Below are 20771 nucleotides of genomic sequence, written 5' to 3' on the forward strand. Positions count from 1 at the left end.
TTCTGGAATTGTCCAAGCTGTTTAAAGGCACAGTCAACTTAGTGTATGTAAACTTCTGACCTATGGAATTGTGATACAGTGAATTATAAGTGAAATAATCTGTCTGTAAACAATTGTTGGAAAAATTACTTGTGTCATGCACAAAGTAGATGTCCTAACAGACTTGCCAAAACTATAGTTTGTTAACATGAAATTTGTGGAGTGGTTGAAAAGCGATTTTTAATGACTTCAACCTAAGTGTATGTAAACTTCCGACTTCAACTGTATATGGGCACCATGTCTGCAGCATGGAAGCCGGCTGTGTTCTGGTAAAGGAGGTCCGACCAGAATTCAGATTATTTTAAAGTATGGTTCTGGAAGGGCATTGGAAAGTGCCACCCCTCTGTTCAGCACAGGGGGAACTATTTTTCCTTCACATGTTAAAATAGCAAAGTACCTTTCATACATTGATATTGTGTACTCTTAATGCTATAATTATTTAATCTATTTGAAAATCTATTAATCAGTACCTTAAAGCTTTATATCATGATTATGTGTATTTAAAATGAATGTTTTGCAACTCCCTTCAAGTAGAGAATGGAACTGGCCACTCCCATATATTCTCTCTGCATAGTCCCCTCTTGACAGTTGAGTTTAGATTTCATGTACATTCTGTTCCTGCACCTTAGACAGTTATTTTTGTCCCCCACCATGAAATTGGGGAGGGGACTGGGGATCAGTCTCCGTCTGTTTGTTCATACATTAGTCACACGCAGTCTCTCAGACAGCACTGGCACGATTTTGACAAGACTTGGGTGAATGATGCGTCTTGCCATAGAGATCCAGCATTTAAAAAATTACACTGCATGGCCCAAGACGGGAGCTATAGTAATTAACTGAAATGTTTTGTCACACCAGAGAGGAAGAGGCGAAGCGAGAGTGATAAGTGTGTCCAAAATCTTTCTTCTCCAGCAGGTGGTATTTTGTTGAAATTTATTTTGCTCACTAAGCAAGGAGTTTTTGCATTGAGGTCAATGAGAGAGTATTGAATTTGGTTAACAAAGAATGTAATTGCTTATTTGCTATGTGTGGCTTATTTGATCTAATAGACGTTTCATAGTGCTTAGGTTGTTACGAGTGACTGTACTGATAAGTAGGACACGTGACATCCCGGCAACTTTGAGAAAAAACACTTTATTTTGGAGTTGTGCCTGTTGTTCACACGAGTATCTGCCCTCTCATTGGTTAAGAATGGTCCCACCTGATCTTGCTCCATGACAACGTGGAGCCTCAAAAATAGAATTAGAATTTATAACAAAGTCAAAAACAAACATTTAGCTGTTAGCTAATAGGTTTTGTGGTTGGAGTTGCATTATGTATTTACTTTGAGAATTTACACTACTGTTCAAAAGTTTGGGGTCACTTAGAAATGTCCTTGTTTTCCATGAAAACATACATGAAATGAGTTTGAATAGGAAATATAGCAAAATGCATAGGAAATGTAGTCATTGACAAGATTATAAATAATGATTTTTAATTTAAATAATAATTGTGTCCTTCAAACTTTGCTTTCGTCAAAGAATCCTCCATTTGCAGCAATTACAGCCTTGCAGACCTTTGGCATTCTATTTGTCAATTTGTTGAGGTAATCTAAAGAGATTTCACCCCATGCTTCCTGAAGCTCCCACAAGTTGGATTGGCTTGATGGGCACTTATTACGTACCATATGGTCAAGCTGCTCCCACAACAGCTCAATAGGGTTGAGATCCGGTGATTGTGCTGGCCACTCCATTATAGACAGAATACCAGCTGACTGCTTCTTCCCTAAATAGTTATTGCATAGTTTGGAGCTGTGCTTTGGGTCATTGTCCTGTTGTAGGAGGAAATTGGCTCATATCAAGTGCCGTCCACAGGGTTTGGCATGGCATTGCAAAATGGAGTGATAGCCTTCCTTCTTCAAGATCCCTTTTACCCTGTACAAATCTCCCACTTTTTCCACCACCAAAGCACCCCCAGACCATCACATTGCCTCCACCATGCTTGACTGATGGCATCAAGCACTCCTCCAGCATCTTTTCATTTGGTCTGCGTCTCACAAATGTTCTTCTTTGTGATCCGAACACCTCAAACTTCGATTTGTCTGTCCATAACACTTTTTTCCAATCTTCCTCTGTCCAGTGTTTGTGTTCTTTTGCCCATCTTAATCTTTTATTTTTATTGGCCAGTCTGAGATATGGCTTTTTCTTTGCAACTCTGCCTAGAAGGTAAGCATCCTGGAGTCGCCTCTTCAATGTTGACATTGAGACTGGTGTTTTGCGGGTACTCTTTAATAAAGCTGCCAGTTGAGGACCTGTGAGGCATCTGTTTCTCAAACTAGACACTCTAATGTATTTGTCCTCTTGCTCAGTTGTGCACTGGGGCCCCACACTCCTCTTTCTATTCTGGTTAGAGCCAGTTTGCGCTGTTCTGTGAAGAGAGTAGTACACAGCGTTTCTCACATGGAATAGCCTTCATTTCTCAGAACAAGAATAGACTGACGAGTTTCAGAAGTTAGTTATTTGTTTCTGGCCATTTTGCGCCTGTAATCGAACCCACAATTGCTGATGCTCCAGATACTCAACTAGTCTCAAGAAGGCCCATTTTATTGCTTCTTTAATCAGCACAACAGTTTTCAGCTGTGCTAACATAATTGCAAAAGGGTTTTCTAGTGATCAATTAGCCTTTTAAATTGATAAACTTGGATTAGCAAACACAACGTGCCATTGGAACACAGGACTGATGGTTGCTGATAATGGGCCTCTGTATGCCTATGTAGATATTCTAATAAAAATCAGCCGTTTCCAACTACAATAGCCATTTACAACATTAACAATGTCTACACTGTATTTCTGATCAAAATTGCTTTTCTTTCGAAAACAAGGACATTTCTAAGTGACCCCAAACTTTTGAATGGTAGTGTAGATGTGAGCTTGCAACCTTTGACAGACTGGTTTCGTCTGGACTAACAAAAAATGGTTGCTTAGCAACCAGATACCAACATATTTTGTGGAGAAAAAAAGTGATAGATACACACAGCAAGGCATGGCTTAATGTGTCCACGCCCCCGAGTAGGGTACAGCCTTAGGGTACGACTGGTACTCCCATGTTAAATTGCCTACCTTACTCTTAACTTGACAACGGCTGTATTCTATTTTTTTTATTTTATTATTCTATAATAATTTTGGATATGGTTGGTTGGTCCTTTTTAACATGGTTTCATGTCATCTTAATAAACAAAGTACATTATACCTAAAAAAGTTTTCATTCTAAATGTAAAAATGTTAGCATGAATAGATATACTGTCGCATTGAAGGTACGTCACGATTATCAGCCAAAGACTTTCTTGAACTATCTAACTGCCAAAAAGCTGTTGCGTACCGTTTGTTTGAACAATAGTAGGAGAAAAGACCACCAAAATTAAGTTTAATCAACTGCCCAAGGACCAGGTTAGACGAACGTCATGGTTTCAGGCTATTACATCTCGATGATGATGGAAAGCTGTGAGCTCCAGTTACACGATACATGTATGTGTGTTCAAAGCACTTCATCAGCGGCAAGTCGCTAATACTTATACCTAACTAGCTATGGGTATTGCATAAAGCTGGCTAGTTAGCTTGTAGTAAACACTAGTGATCTGTATCCATCCAAATAACAGCTGTAATATTATTCTGCATTTGGATGTTTATGCAAAAAATGATAATGCTAAATAAATGGTCTACTACTTTTGGCCAAGGATGGCATGATGAACACCAGTACCCGTGCGTACCTGAAAAACAACGCAATGAGCGCTCTAAACAGCTGACTGACAAAACAAACAATGATAAATCAACTTATAAATCGCATGGCAAATAAATGACGAAAAATTGCAGCCTTACCGCAAAAGTGGAAGAGGAAAGTGGAAGGGGGAGAAAGTAAGGAACTTGTCTGTCGGCCTTGCATTAAAGAACATAATTGGTTAAGGAAAACTGTGATAAATAAAAAAGTATATCAGTGTCACTTAAGGACCAAAGGATTGACAGCCGTCACATATAGATTGCAAAATAGTTGGGAAGAGATTTCTGACGTACCGATCCCATGGCATAGTGTTTATGAACTGACACGCAAAACGACACCAGATTCAAAAATTAGAATCTTTCAATTTAAATTATTATATAAAATTCTTGCTACCAATAGAATGTTATTTATATGGGGGATACAATCTTCCCAGCTCTGCAGATTTTGCTGTGAAGAGACAGAATCATTAGATCATTTGTTTTGGTTCTGTCCATTTGTAGCTTGTTTTTGGACACGGGTCCAGGAATGGCTAAAGGATTGCAATATTTACCTGGAGTTAACCTTGCAGATAGCATTACTGGGTGATCTGAAAAGTCATAGTCAATCGATCAATAATATAATAATACTTTTAGCAAAAATGTTTATTTTTAATGCACAATCTGTAGAAGCAATGAGAATAGAAAGGTTCAGAACTTTTGTAAAACATCACAGTACGGTTGAAATATATATGGCAAATAGAAATCCTATATGGATGGTGTTAAGAGATAGATGGGAGGTATTGAATAGAGTTGAAGGATGGGACTAATAACAAATAACAACAAATAACAACAAAGATAGCTAATAATGTAAGCATACTGTGTCCATATAAGTATATAAGTTGTATGTTGGGAGCTTTTGGGAAAGAGCACAGTTAGAAAGATATGGCATATAGAAGCAAAACGGATGGACATCATGAAAATGATCGGAGAGGTTGAGAGTAGAAGAAGTTCAGGAGCAAAAAAAAAAAAAAAAAGAATATTTGTAAAATTAACTGTGTCCATAAGGTGTAGATAGTAAGTATAGACCGGAAGTAGAGGCCTGGGCATTGTTGTTCACTAATTTACTCCAAGTAGGGAAAGGATGGCGGGGTTGAAAAGTAATAAAGGGGAGTATATATATATAAAACATGGGGGATTGGAAGTGATGCAGACAATTACATTGATAGAAGATACAATCTATCTGCAATATTAATCTGATCCACCCCCAAAAAAAAAAAGACAAATGAGGACTTACAAAGGAAAAGTTATGCGTACAGGAGCTCAGCAGAGGTCGAAATTCAGCACTACTGAGTGGACAGCACTGCCACATTGAAATAAATTGTTTAAACCATGACAGAGAGGTGGGGGTGTTTGTTTAATTTCCTTTCTTTTCATATTTACCACTGTAAAACATATTTACCACTACATTTTAAATAAATAGAGAATGGTTAAATTAGCATTATTTAGAGAATGGTTCAATTTAAATTATTTAGAGACTCCCCCAAAGTTAGATATTTGTTGCATTTAGGGGAGCTAACGTCTCATTTAGGGGAGCTGAGCCGCCCCTGGCTCCCCTGTAATTCACACCTTGCCTAACAGCAAACCTCATTGAACGATTCCTTGCAGATTTGAAACTGTATGTTCTCTTCAGTTGTTAACTTTGATAAATGTATGCTACATCAAGCAGTCCAAATGTAGGTTGATACATTATTGATGACGATGTGTAGCGTGACATGTTACCACACTTAGATTGCACTGGAGTCAATTATGCATACATCATACTGCAGAACTAAATACATTTTAAGATTATATTGCTATAATGGGTATGAGATTATGTACAGTATACTGGATTTTTTGAATGTGCAGATAAGTATCACATTTTATAAGCATATTTGATATTGACTTAATTGCACAGTTTTATACTGTACAAAGATGTGCATAGGCCTACAACCGGTGGTCACAATTTTCTGAATCCAAAGTGTATTTTCCTTTCCATACTACAAAATATGTGACGTCCTGTTACTGGTTAATAAAACAATTTCATACGGAGACTCACTTTAATAGAGCCAGAGTGAAATGGGCAATTTTTCTCAGTTATTATTTCATATAACCACACTATTTCCAAAGGGAAGTAATAATGCACCTGCCGGACTGGTTTTTGGTATATTTTTATAAGCTATAAAGTTGCAATTTCTACATAGCAATAACACATCAAAGTGCCCGCCATAAATGTAGTGCCTTATTGGAACTCAAATTCCCTGCTAACAATCCAAATTACCCTACCACTAAACTTACAGAAATTGAGCAATCTCTTTTAACCAGGTCCCAGTTATTCTTTGTGGATGAATGATTTAGTTGGTTCACCATTTTGGTTGGGAAAATAATTATTCAGTTGCTCTGCAGTTGAGGAAATCTGAGTCTTGTCTAGAGTGATGTTTGATACCTACAGGATGGCCTTCTGAAGCTAGTCCGAAAGAATCCAAAGTTATTGTGACCATTTCTGATGTATAAATTGTATTAGTTGTATATGTGCATATTTTTATTATATTAGCAGACAGTCCAGGATTTATTCACAGAGAACTAACTAAAATATAATTGCGTTGAAATATAACTGCATTAGAATCGGTATGAAGCACACATGTGAGGAGGAGGTGAGCGCTCGTTATGGTAAAATATTTCAAATGGGCGAGCCTTTGATAAAGAAACTAGGCTTTAACATGGAAGCTAATGAGACTGCAGGATCTGAGGAGGCAAGCCTGCACTGGACTGTTTTTCAAGGTTGGTGTGGTCTGTTTGGGCGAGTAATACCTGTTATCTAATGTAAGGCTTTTTCCTCTCTCTCTCTTTCTACCTTCAGACACATTCACACACAGGGCTAATTCAAACTGAGCAGTAGCGAGATCTGACTTTGCAGTATCCGTCACCCTGTTTTAAAGTTCACGGTTAAGAGGACGGATACCGATCAGACTGCTTTTGATCAGGCGTCCTGTGCTGTTTTGTGTGGCTGACCACGTCCCTTGTTGGCTCATAGCTTCGCCAAGGAAAGCTTTTTTATCTGCGTCCACACAGTAACTTGAAGTGAGTTGCGGAGGACTTTCTGCACTGCAGAGGGCCGTAATACTAATTAAGGGGGACGGAAGATCAAGATAGGGAGAAAATAAGACGCTGATATTCTCTAGCAACAACATTTTTTTGTCTTAACATTGGCATGAGTCTGTAACCGTAGCTTGTAGTGTACTTTGTTATAGGATGTTTTAATGGGTTGTTATTGTTACATTTGTGCTGCAAATCAATGCTACAAAAGTTGGAAAGTAGGAAAACAGAAACATGGACGTCGTCACCGAGGGGGTACTCAACCTTTTGAGGCATCAATTCTCATTTGAAAAGCTCTTGTTTGTGAATTCTCCTGTTCAGTTGCAGTACTTTGGTGAGGGGATTTACAGCAGCGGAATCCAAGCAAAATGAAAATAGCTGCAATAAAACATTAACTGTCTAAATTATGGAAACTACCCTAAGCCTACAGTACGTAACATATTCATAACATACCATTCATACAAATCAGATGACAATTTATTTATGCAGGTATTTAAATAAGTAACGGAGGCATGTGGTCATTATAAAAACAGCCAGATTGGGTATGAGTGACATTCATTTGATATGCCAGTCAATAATTGTACAATATTGATTTAGTATTAGCATTCCTTTTTACCTAAACCCTTTCATGTGCTAAGCCCATAGCATCTGTTAAAGCAGTGTGATGGGATGAATTTATGTACAATGGTTTACCACCATTGTAATGGAAATAAATACAGTATGGTCTATTGTTAATGTTTTACCCCAACATACTACTGTAAATGGTTTCCTTAAGCTTTAATACAGTATGAATGTTTCTTACTGTAGGTTTGAAACAGCAGTACTGCTATGTACTTGGTAACTGTGGAGATGTATTAATTTCAAAGGCCTGGTCAAATTTGAGGTGATAGGGTCAATATGATATCCAGATAATCCCAAGAGAAAAAAAAAGATATTGAAATATAGTAAAATCATACTTCATTAACATATTTTAAGTACATTGATCTAAATTGGAACAATTTTAAATGCATTTAATGTCAATTGTATTTGTATTTTATTAGCATTTAATTACATTAAAAATGATCTAAATTGGGACTTTTTTTGTACTTAAATGTAGTCTTAGTATATTAGACAATGAGCAAAACAAATATACTTTTGAATACACCTTAAGTACATTTTATGTATATTTCTCAAATGTAAAAAATACTAAAATGCTACTTAAACTAGAGTTTCTGTATTTTTATTATAAAAAATTGTATTTACGTTTCAAGAACACTTCTAAAATTGCACTTCTACTCAACAAACACGTTAGCTTTGTATTTAGTTGTGTAAAGATTACCCTTAGCAATATTTTACAATACTTGTTTGAAAACTGTGCACCATCGGGATTTCACACTTTAGTTGTTCATATTACGGTATGAAATTCACATTTCAATAAAATTTGTACTTTGTAAAATACAATGTGTAATTTAAAAGTACAATGTTATTCCGTTTGAAATTGAACATTAAAACATTTGAATAAGCTAGATATGAGGAACAATATCATATTATAAATAAAAACTTCAGCTGCAGAAAAGGATGCTGGGTAATATGTAAATTATTGTGCACATACATTTTTGAAAGTATAAGTAAGTACATTTTCTTGAGATATGAGAAAGTATACTCTCAGGAAGCATGTTCTTCAGCTGTGTTACAGTATTACTTTAGTTCCTTGTTGCATACAAGATGTATGTTTTGGAATATTTGTATTCAGTTTTTTTTGTATTATTCTTTTCACTTTTATTTAAATCAGTATTGTGGAATCACTACAATGTTGTTGATCCATCCGCTTTTTTCCCCATCACAGCCATTTAACTTTTACAATCACCAAGGGAACATTCCTGAGCAAGTTTCATTCCTGCCCTGCAACTCAGTTCAGAAGGACGACTGTATCTTTGATGTGTCTGGTTGGTTTAATACATAATCCACAGCATAATTATGAATTATACCATGCTTAAAGAGATATTCAATGTCTGATTTGATATTGTTACCGATCTATCAATCACTGCCCTTTTATGAGGCTTTTGAAATGCTCCCTGGTCTTTGTAGTTGAATCTGAGCATGAAATTCAATACTTGACTGAGGGCCCTTACATATGTTGTATGGGGAACAACCCCTATTACTTCACACATGTAACATATTCTGTGATTTGTTAATTCAAATATTACTCCTGAACTAATTTAGGCTTGCCTAAACATTTATTTTTTCATTTGACATTACAGAGTATTTTGAGTTCATCGTTGACAACAAATGACAATTAAATCAAATGTAATCCCACTTTTTAACACAATAAAATTTGAAGAAATACAAGGGGTATGAATACTTTTGCAAGGCAAAAGTGTACTTGATCACTCACAAGCAGAGTTTCATTAAAATCTATGCTTCAACTTAAAAACAACTCCAAGTGTATTTTGAATTAATACACTAATTACAGTTAAAGCAATTTTTCCCCCTCATGAATCTGCACACAATACCCCATAATGACAAAGCAAAAACAGTGTTTTAGAAATGTTTGCTAATCTATTTAAAATTAAAAACGGAAATATCACATTTACATAAGTATTCAGACCCTTTACTCCGTACTTTGTTGAACCACCTTTGGCAGCGATTACAGCATCAAGTCTTATTGGGTATGACGCTACAAGCTTGGCCCACCTGTATTTGGGGAGTTTCTCCCATTATTCTCTGCAGATCCACTCATGCTCTGTCAGGTTGGATGGGGAGCGTTGCTGCACAGCTATTTTAAGGCCTCTTAGAGATGTTCGATCTGGTTCAAGTCCGTGCTCTTGCTGAGCCACTCAAGGACATTCAGAGACTTGTCCCGAAGCCACTCCTGCGTTGTCTTGGCTGTGTGCTTAGGGTCGTTTTCCTGTTGGAAGAACAACCTTTGCCCCAGTCTGAGGTCCTGAGCGCTCTGGAGCAGGTTTTCATCAAGGATCTCTCTGTACTTTGCTCCGTTCATCTTTGTCTCGATCCTGACTAGTCTCCCAGTCCCTGCCGATGAAAAACATACCCACAGCATGATGCTGCCACCACCATGCCTCACTGTAGGGATGGTGCCAGGTTTCCTCCAGACGTGGCACTTGGTATTCAGGCCAAAGAGTTCAATCTTGGTTTCATCAGAAGAGAGAATCTTCTTTCTCATGGTCTGAGAGTCTTTAGAGGCCTTTTGGCAAACCAAGCGGGCTGTCATCTGCATTTTACTGAGGAGTAGCTTCCGTCTGGCCACTCTACCATAAAGGCCTGATTGGTGGAGTGCTGCAGAGATGGTTGTCCTTCTGGAAGGTTCTTCCATCTCCACAGATTAACTCTAGAGCTCTGTCAGAATGACCATTAGGTTATTGGACATCTCCCTGACCAAGGCCCTTCACCCCCGACTGCTCAGTTTGGCCGGGCCGCCAGCTCTAAGAAGAGTCTTGGTGGTTCCAAACTTCTCCCATTTAAACATGATGGAGGTCACTGTGTTCTTGGGGACCTTCAATGCTGCAGAAATGTTTTGGTACCCTTCCCCAGATCTGTGCCTAGACACAATCCTGTCTCGGAGCTCTACGGACAATTTCTTCGACCTCCTGGTTTGGTTTTTGCTCTGACATGCACTGTCAACTCTGGGACCTTATATAGACAAGTGTGTGCCTTTCCAAATAATGTCCAATCAATTGAATTTACAACAGGTGGACTCCAATCAAGTTTTAGAAACATCTCAAGGATGATCAATGGAAACAGGATGCACCTGAGCTCAATTTCGAGTTTCATAGCAAAGGGTCTGAATACTTATGTAAATAAGGTATTTCTGTTTTTTATTTTAAATAAATTTCAAAAAATTTAAAAAAAAACTGTTTTTGCTTTATCATTATGCGGTATTGTGTGTAGATTGCTGAGGATTTTATTCATTTTATCCATTTTAGAATAAGGCTGTAACGTAACAAAATGTGGAAAAAGGGGTTTGAATACTTTCCGAAGGCACTGTATAGTATACTTAAAGACTGAAAAACAATGAATGTAAAGTAAATGTTTAATATGTGTATTGTAGATTGACTATAGTATATTTATAGTATACTAAAAGACTGAAAAACTATACATTTAATGTACACTTTTAATAAGTGTATTGAAGTGTGATGATAACATATTTATAGTATATTTAAGGTATACTAGAAAAATACATCTCGTATTTGAAGTATATTATTAGAATTGTTTGTATATTTAAGTATACTTTAGTATACTTGTAATACATTAAAATATACTTTATTTTCAATTGGGAGTTACAGAAGGAGAACTGATGCTATCATTGAATCTCCATTTGGTGAATATGCAGCCAATACTTCCATAGAAATAACAGATATTACTATTTTTAAGTAGCTAATTTGCTTTAGACAAATACTGTATATGCCTTACTGTTGTAGGTTAAGACTGTTGGATGGGTTAATGACTACCCCTGCGTGCGTCTTTGGGTCTGCATACAGGAACAGAACAGGGTAGTCTAAAGAGCAATGTAAGTTTATCCAACTGCCTGAATTGGGTCAACATAGGAACAGCATAGGTTAATCTAAAGAACCAAGCATTACTCCAACCTTCGGAGTGTGCTGAGAGAGCACAGAGCAGTTGGAGCAGTTGGTGTGCTTGTGTGAGAGAGGGAGTGCGAGTCGATGAGTGCCGGTGGTGGGGGGGTCACTTTTTTCTGTTGCCCACATTGGCACACAACCGTCTTGTCTTCAGATCAGAGCATTGCCATGAACTGGAGGTTGGCACTGAATCCAAGTGGCCGGGGGAGATAAGGCGACCACTGGGACATTACAGATTCAGGCATTATCCGAGTGGAGACTGACGGAGAGCAGGGCAAGCTGAGGCCTTTGATAATGCCTCCCAATTTTTCCTGAGGCCATTCAAGGATGGGGCCACGTCTCATCTGTTTGGTGGCCAAGAGAGACTCCAGAGTGAACCCACATTGCCTTTCACAACTGCTGCCTTCACCACCTTGACAAGCATATGGGCACATACCGTATGAAGGGTAGTGACTGTGAACCACTAATTGAATACATAACATTGCTTACTAGCAGAACTCACAGTACTAGCCTGAAGGTCAATAATGACAGAATCGAATCATTATTTCACTTCAACATAAAAGTTATCCAATATCTTAAGTCAAGACCCACATTCGGGGTGTTTGTACAGTATGTACAGTATGCATGCTTGTTCAATAGTATACCAACCCAATGTTTAACCTTTTATAATGGGTAAATTACAATACACCAGTGTCTTTTAAGATGGTGCCGACAGACATGGTTGCCCTGTATCTAGCTTCTAGCCAACTTTGCAGTATATATATTTGTTAAGTGTGATGTAGTGATTTGAAGGAGTCAGGCGCAGGAGGGTAAATCACAGAATAACAGGATTTATTCCGTAATACAGAGTTACGCAATAAAGTGTCAAAACAGTTGCACTGAAACCAAGAAGGCACACGGGGAAAATAACCCGGTGATACAAAATACAAGGAGCTCCACCGAGCTTCACTAATTTCACAATATACATTCACACACAAAGACAAGGGGGCAGAGGGAACACTTACACAGGGACTGATGACGGGATATGAACCAGGTGTGTGTAATAAACAAGACAAAACAAATGGAATGATGAGATGAGGAGCGACAGTGGCTAGAAGGACGGTGACGACGAACGCCGAAGCCTGCCCGAACAAGGAGAGGAGGCAGCCTCGGAGGAAGGCGTTACATTAAGTGTTATTTCTTACATGTTTTTGCTCAGAACGTTTCTTGCATTATTATTTACAGTCGAAAATAACTTTTGGATATTAGATTGGCGGACACTCACCAGCATTTAGATCAGAAATGTGACTTTCCTGAATTGGATCCTTTGCTTGAACTTCCCGAGGCAGTTCCATTCATCCTGGGGACTGCTCCAAGACGCCGTTGCCGGAAAAGAGAAAGAAGGAGTGGGCTCCTAGTCAGATTCAGGAGGCGTGCATACCATCATCCAATCCGTTTGGGCAACAAGCTAATGTGACCCCCCCTGTGGAAAGGGGAGATTCTCACGAACACCACAAGTGTTACGGGACTCGTCTGAAAGTAACCGGTACCATTTAAAAAAATGAATGGAAGGAAGGACGAAGGTACTGTATACTGAACAAAAATATAAACGCAACATGTAAAGTGTTGGTCCCATGTTTCATGAGCTGAAATTAAAGATCCCAGAAATGTTCCATTTGGACAAAAGCTTATTTCTCTTAAATGTTGTGCACAAATTTGTTTACATCCATGTTAGTGAGCATTTCTCCTTTGCCAAGATAATCCATCCACCTGACAGGTGTGGCATATCAAGAAGCTGATTAAACGGCATGATCATTACACAGGTGCACCTTGTGCTGGAGACAATAAAATGCCACTCTAAAATGTACAGTTTTGTCACACAACACAATGCCACAGATGTCTCAAGTTTAAAGGGAGTGTGCAATTGTCATGCTGACTGCAGGAATGTCGACCAGAGCTATTGCCATATAATTGAATGCTCATTTTTCTACCATAAGCTGCCTCCAAAGTCATTTTAGAGAATTTGGCAGTACGTCCAACCGGCCTCACAACCGCAGATCACGTGCAACCACGTCAGCCCAGGACCTCCACATCGGCATCTTCACCTGCGGGATTGTCTGAGACCAGCCACCCGAACAGCTCATGAAACTGTGGGTTTGCACAACCGAATAACTTTTGCACAACAGATGCATATCTGTATTCCCAGTCATGTGAAGTCCATAGACTATGGCCTAATGAATTTATTTCAATTGAATGATTTCCTTATATGAACTCAGTAAAATCTTTGAAATTGTTGCACGTTGCATTTATATTTTTGTTCAGTGTAGTTTTGTGCCAAAAAAGGGGATAAATATGTGTAAAAATAAATAAAGAAAAAATATATATTTCCTGATCTTTCATATATCTCCCAGATTTAGGACAAACACTTCAAAACCTTGTTTCTTGTGATTTATTTTTTGACAGTCTTTTTTTCCATTTAGGAATTAGTTATTCAATGCATTTCTCTGGCCTATGGTAGTCTCTTATAAAATGGGTTAAAATCATGTATAGTAACCCTAGGCATAAAATAGTAAATCATAGCTACTTTTCCGAAAGTTTTAAACTGTCAGGAGGAGTTTAACAAGGTTGTCCACTATCGGTATATCTATTTATATTATGTCCATCGAAATGTTAGCTATTAACATCATATCCAACAATAATATCAAGGGATTAGAAATCCAGGGCTTAAAAACAAAGGTGTCATTGTACGCTGATGATTCATGTTTTCTTTTAAATCCAAAACTTGGATCCCTCCACAGCCTAATAGAGGATCAATATATTTTTTCTAACCTCTCTGGATTACAACCAAATTATGATAATTGTACTATATTACGTATTGGATCACAAAAAAATACAACTTTTACATTACTGTGTTGTTTACCAATCAAATGGTCTGATGGTGATTTGGATATAATCGGTATGCATATCCCTAATGAAAAATTATCTCCCTCCAATAAACAAAATAGATACAGTGCCTTGCAAAAATATTCATCCCCATTGGTGTTTTTCCTATTTTGTTGCATTACAACCTGTAATTTAAATTGATTTTTATTTGGATTTCATGTAATGGACATACACAAAATAGTCCAAACTGGTGAAGTGGAATGAAAAAAATAGCTTGTTTAAAAAAATTCAAATAAAATAAAAAACGGAAAAGTGGTGCGTGCATATGTATTCACCCCCTTTGCTATGAAGCCCCTAAATAAGATCTGGTGCAACCAATTACCTTCCGAAGTCATATAATTAGTTATATAAAGTCCACCTGTGTGCAATCTAAGTGTCACAGGATCTGTCACATGATCTCAGTATATATACACATGTTCTGAAAGGCCCCAGAGTCTGCACTAAGCAAGTGGCACCACCAAGCAAGCGGCACCAAGAAGCTCTCCAAACAGGTCAGGGACAAAGTTGTGGAGAAGTACAGATCAGGGTTGAGTTATAAAAAAATATACGAAACTTTGAACATCACACGGAAAATGGAAAGAATATGGCACCAAAACAAACCTGCCAAGAGAGGGCCGCCAACCAAAACTCACGGACCAGGCAAGGAGGGCATTAATCAGAGAGGCAACAAAGAGACCCCTGAAGGAGCTGCAAAGCTCCACAGTGGAGATTACAGTATCTGTCCATAGGACCACTTTAAGCTGTACACTCCACAGAGCTGGGCTTTATGGAAGAGTGCCAGAAAAAAGCCAATGCTTAAAGAAAATAAATAAGCAAACAGGTGTTCGCCAAAAGGCATGTGGGAGACTCCCCAAACACATGGAAGAAGGTAATCTGGTCAGATGAGACTACAATTGAGCTTTTTGGCCATCAAGGAAAGCGCTATGTCTGGCGCAAACCCAACACCTCTCATCACCCCGAGAACACCATCCCCACAGTGATGCATGGTGGTGGCAGCATCATGCTGTGGGGATGTTTTTCATCGGCAGGGACTGGAAAACTGGTCAGAATTGAAGGAATGATGGATGGCGCTAAATACAGGGAAATTCATGAGGAAAACCTGTTTCAGTCTACCAGAGAATTGAGACTGGGATGGAGGTTCATCTTCCAGCAGGACAATGACCCTAAGCATACTGCTAAAGCAACACTCGAGTGGTTTAAGGAAAAACATTTAAATCTCTTGGAATGGCCTAGTCAAAGCCCAGACCTCAATCCAATTGAGAATCTGTGGTATGACTTAAAGATTGCAGTACACCAGCGGAACCCATCCAACTTGAAGGAGCTGGAGCAGTTTTGCCTTGAAGAATGGGCAAAAATCCCAGTGGCTAGATGTGCCAAGCTTATAGAGCCATACCCCAAGAGACTTGCAGCTGTAATTGCTGCAAAAGGTGGCTCTACAAAGTATTGTCTTTGGGGGGGGTGAATAGTTATGCACTCTCAAGTTCTTTTTTTTTTTGTCTTATTTCTTGTTTGTTTCACAATAAAACATGTTTTGCATCTTCAAAGTGGTAGGCATGTTGTGTTAATCAAATGATACAAACCCCCAAAAATTTTAATTCCAGGTTGTAAGATAACAAAATAGGAAAAATGCCAAGGGGGGTGAATACTTTCGCAAGCCACTGTAAGATCTTTCTACCATTGAAAGGTAAATACCTTTAGTAATATCCCAGTTTACCTATTTGCTTATGGTCTTGCCTACACCTAGCGAACAGTTTTTGAAATTATATATGAAAAAAATATTCCATTTTATTTGGAACGGCAAGCCAGACAAAATTAAACAGGCCTTTTTATATAATGAATATGCTGTCGGATGGCAGAAATTATGAAATATTAAAGCATTACACCTCTCACTAAAGGCTTCAGTCAAACAAAAGTTATACTTCAATCCAAACTAGTTCTCTAGCAAATTAGTAAGAATGTATTTCGCAAACCACTGTAGATTACAAATTAGTTGGAAAGAGATATTTGACGTACCGATTCCATGGCACATGGTTTATGAACTGATACGCAAAACGCAAAATTCTTGCAACCAATAGAATGTTGTTCTCATGTCACCCCGCTCCTCTGCACACTCCACTGGCTTCCAGTTGAAGCTCACATCTACTACAAAACCATGGTGCTTGCCTACGGAGCTGTGAGGGGAACGGCACCTCCTTACCTTCAGGCTCTGATCAGACCCTACACCCAAACGAGGGCACTACGTTCATCCACCTCTGGGCTGCTAGTGCCCCTACCTCTACGGAAGCACAGTTCCCGCTCAGCCCAGTGAAAGCCAATGGTGGAACAAGCTCCCCCACGACGCCAGGACAGCGGAGTCACTGACCACCTTCCGGAGACACTTGAAACCCTACCTCTTTAAGGAATACCTGGAATAGTATAACAGTAATCCTTGGCAGTGATTACAGCCTTGAGTCTTCAAGGGTATGACCCTACAAGCTTGGCCCACCTGTATTTGGGGAGTTTCTCCCATTCTTCTCTGCAGATCCACTCATGCTCTGTCAGGTTGGATGGGGAGCGTCGCTGCACAGCTATTCGATCGGGCTCAAGTCCGGGCTCTGGCTGGGCCACTCAAGGACATTCAGAGACTTGTCCCGAAGCCACTTCTGCATTGTCTTGGCTGTGTGCTTAGGGTCGTTGTCCTGTTGGAAGGTGAACATTCACCCCAGTCTGAGGTCCTGAGTGATCTGGAGCAGGTTTTCATCAAGGATCTCTTTGTACTTTGCTCCGTTCATCTTTCCCCCAATCCTGACTAGTCTCCCAGTCCCTGCCGCTGAAAAACATACCCACAGCATGATGCTGCCACCACCATGCTTCACCGTAGGGATCGTATTGGCCAGGTGATGAGCGGTGCCTGGTTTCGTCCAGATGTGACACTCGGCATTCAGGCCAAAGAGTTCATCAGACGAGAGAATCTTGTTTCTCTTGGTCTGAGAGTCCTTTAGGTGCCTTTTGGCTAACTCCAAGCGGGCTGTCATGTGCCTTTTACTGAGGAGTGCTTCCTTCTGGCCACTCTGCCATAAAGTCCTGATTGGTGGAGTGCTGCAGAGATGGTTTTCCTTCTGGAAGGTTCTCCCATCTCCACAGAGGAACTCTAGAGCTCTGTCAGAGTGACCATCGGGTTCTTCCTGACCAAGGCCCTTCTCCCCCAATTGCTCAGTTTGGCCGGGCGGCCAGCTCTAGAGTCTTGGTGGTTCCAAACGTCTTTATTTTAAGAATAATGGAGGCCACTGTGTTCTTTGGGACCTTCAATGCTGCAGACATTTTCTGGTACCCTTCCCCAGATCTGTGCCTCGACACAATCATGTCTCGGTGCTCTACGGACGATTCCTTCGACCTCATGGCTTGGTTTTTGCGCTGACATGCACTGTCAACTGTGGGACCTTATATAGACAGGTGTGTAACTTTCTTAATCCTGTCCAAACAATTGAATTGGCCACAGGTGGGCTCCAATCAAGTTGTAGAGACATCTCATGGATGATCAATGGAAATAGGATGCACCTGAGCTCAATTTCGAGTCTCATTGCAAAGGGTCTGAATACTTATGTAAATAAGGTATCTGTTTTTTATTATTAATACATTCGCTTTGTCATTATGGGTATTGTCTGTAGATTGATGAGGATTTCTTAAAAATGAAATCCAGGCTTTAACGTAACAAAATGTGATGGAGTCTTAATACTTTCCGAAGGCACAGTACACATTCTAATAAGGTATACCACCTTTTAAATCCACAAAATAGGATTTACATAGGCTTTTCAGAAACACATCTACTTCTGTAAGCCTTATTGAAACTACAATAATGTCAATGTTCAACCTTAACATGTGATAACTATATAACTGAACAGGAATCACATTTACACTCATGGGTGGCTAAAAATAACTACAGTGCCTTCAGAAAGTATTCACACCCCTTGACTTTTTCTTCATTTAGTTGTTTTATAGCCTGAATTGAAAATGGATTAAATTGAAAATTGTTGTCAGTGGCATAAATACAATACCCCATAATGTCAAAGTGGAATTATGTTTGTCAACATTTGTACAAATTAATTAAGAATGAAAAGCTGAAATGTGTTGTCAATAAGTATTCAACTCCTTTGTTATGGCAAGCCTAAATAAGTTCAGGAGTACAAATTTGCTTAACAAGTCACATAATAAGCTGCCTGGACTCCCTCTGTGTGCAATAATAGTGTTTAACATGAGTTTGGAAAGACTACCTCATATCTTTACCCCACACATGCAATTATCTGTAAGGTTCCTCAGTCGAGCAGTGCATTTCAATCAAAGAAGGGCACCTAATAGTAATGCCTCACAAAGAAGGGCACCTATTGGTAAAAAAAAACAGACTTTTAATATCCCTTTGAGCATGGTGAAGTTATAAATTGCACTTTGGATGGTGTATCAATGCACCCAGTCACTACAAATACACAGACGTCCTTCCTAACTCAGTTGCCGGAGAGTAGGGAAACCGAGAAAAAAAAAAAATGTCTGACCCGTTGTCGTATCTCAATAACCCAACACCAATAACCCAGCACCCAGCATCAATTACCCAGCAGTCTTTTAAGAAAACAACCCAACTAAGTGACCCAATGACTGCCACCCAACAGTTGGGTTAACCAAACAACCCAGCATTTTTTTTAGTGTAGCACTCACTTCTGTCATCATGAAATGCATTGAGAGGCTAGTTAAGGATCATATCACCTCCACCTTACCCAACACCCTAGACCCACTACAATTTGCATACCGCCCCAACAGATCCACGGTTGACGCAATCGCTATCGCAGTGCACATTGCCCTATCCCATCTGGACAAGAGGAATACCTATGTTAGAATGCTGTTCATTGACTACAGCTTAGTCTTCAACACCATAGTGCCCTCAAAGCTCATCACTAAGCTTGGAGCCCTGCGTCTGAACCCCGCCCTGTGCAACTGGGTCTGGAATGCCTGATGGGCCGACCCCAGGTTGTGAAGGTAGGCAACAACACCTCCGCCACGCTGATCCTCAACACGGGGGCCCCACAAGCGTGCGTGCTCAGCCCACTCCTGTACTCCCAGTTCACTCATGACTGCGTGGCAACGCACGTCTCCAATTCAAACATCAAGTTTGCTGACAATACAACAGTGGTAGGCCTGATTACCATCAATGACAAGACATCCTACAGGGAGGAGGTGAGGGCCCTGGCAGAGTGGTACCAGGCAAATAACCTTTCCCTCAACATCAACAAAAGGAGACAGCAGAGAGAGCACACCCCCATTCACGTCGACGGGGCCGCAGTGGAGAGGGCGAAAAGCTTAAAGTTCCTCGGCGTGCACATCACTGACAACCGGAAATAGTCCATTCATATAGACGGTGTGGTGAAGAAGGTGAAACAGCGCCTCTTTAACCTCAGGAGGCTGAAGAAATGAGGCTTGGCCCCGAAGACATTTTACATTTACATTTTAGTCATTTAGCAGACGCTCTTATCCAGAGTGACTTACAGTTAGTGAGTGCATACATTACTTTTTGTATTTTTCATACTGGCCCCCCGTGGGAATCGAACCCACAACCCTGGCATTGCAAACGCCATGCTCTACCAACTGAGCTACATCCCTGCCGGCCATTCCCTCCCCTACCCTGGACGATGCTAGGCCAATTGTGCGCCGCCCCATGGGTCTCCCGGTCGCGGCCTGCCACGACAGACCCTTACAAACTTCTACAAATTCACCATTGAGAGCATCCTGTCGGGTTGTATCACCGCCTGGTACGACAATTGCACCATCCACAACCGCTGGGCACTCCAGAGGGTGTTGCGGTCAGCCCAAAGCATCACCGGGGGCACACTGTCTGCCCTCATGGACATCTACAGCACCCGGTGTCACAGGAAGGCCAAGAAGATCATCAAGGACCTCAGCTACCCGAGCCACGGCCTGTTCACCCCGCTACCATCTAGAAGGCATAGACAGTACAGGTGCATCAAAGCTGGGATCGAGAGACTGAAAAACAGCTTTTATCTCCAGGCCATCAGACTGTTAAATAGTCATCACTAGCCGCCCTCCGCCCAGTATTAATAGTAATAACATGCAAATGAATTACTTAAAAATCATACAATGTGATTTTCTGGATTTTTGTTTTAGATTCCGTCTCTCACAGTTGAAGTGTACCTATGATAAACATTATAGACCTCTACATGCTTTGTAAGTAGGAAAACCTGCAAAATCGGCAGTGTATCAAATACTTGTTCTCCCCACTGTATATAACTACTGCTGTACACACCTTCTTTGTTCATGTAATATACTGTCCATACTGTCTATTTCACACCATGTTATATATATATATATATATATATATATATATATA

Source organism: Coregonus clupeaformis, chromosome 7 (assembly GCF_020615455.1).
Source record: "Coregonus clupeaformis isolate EN_2021a chromosome 7, ASM2061545v1, whole genome shotgun sequence".
NCBI lineage: Eukaryota > Metazoa > Chordata > Actinopteri > Salmoniformes > Salmonidae > Coregonus > Coregonus clupeaformis.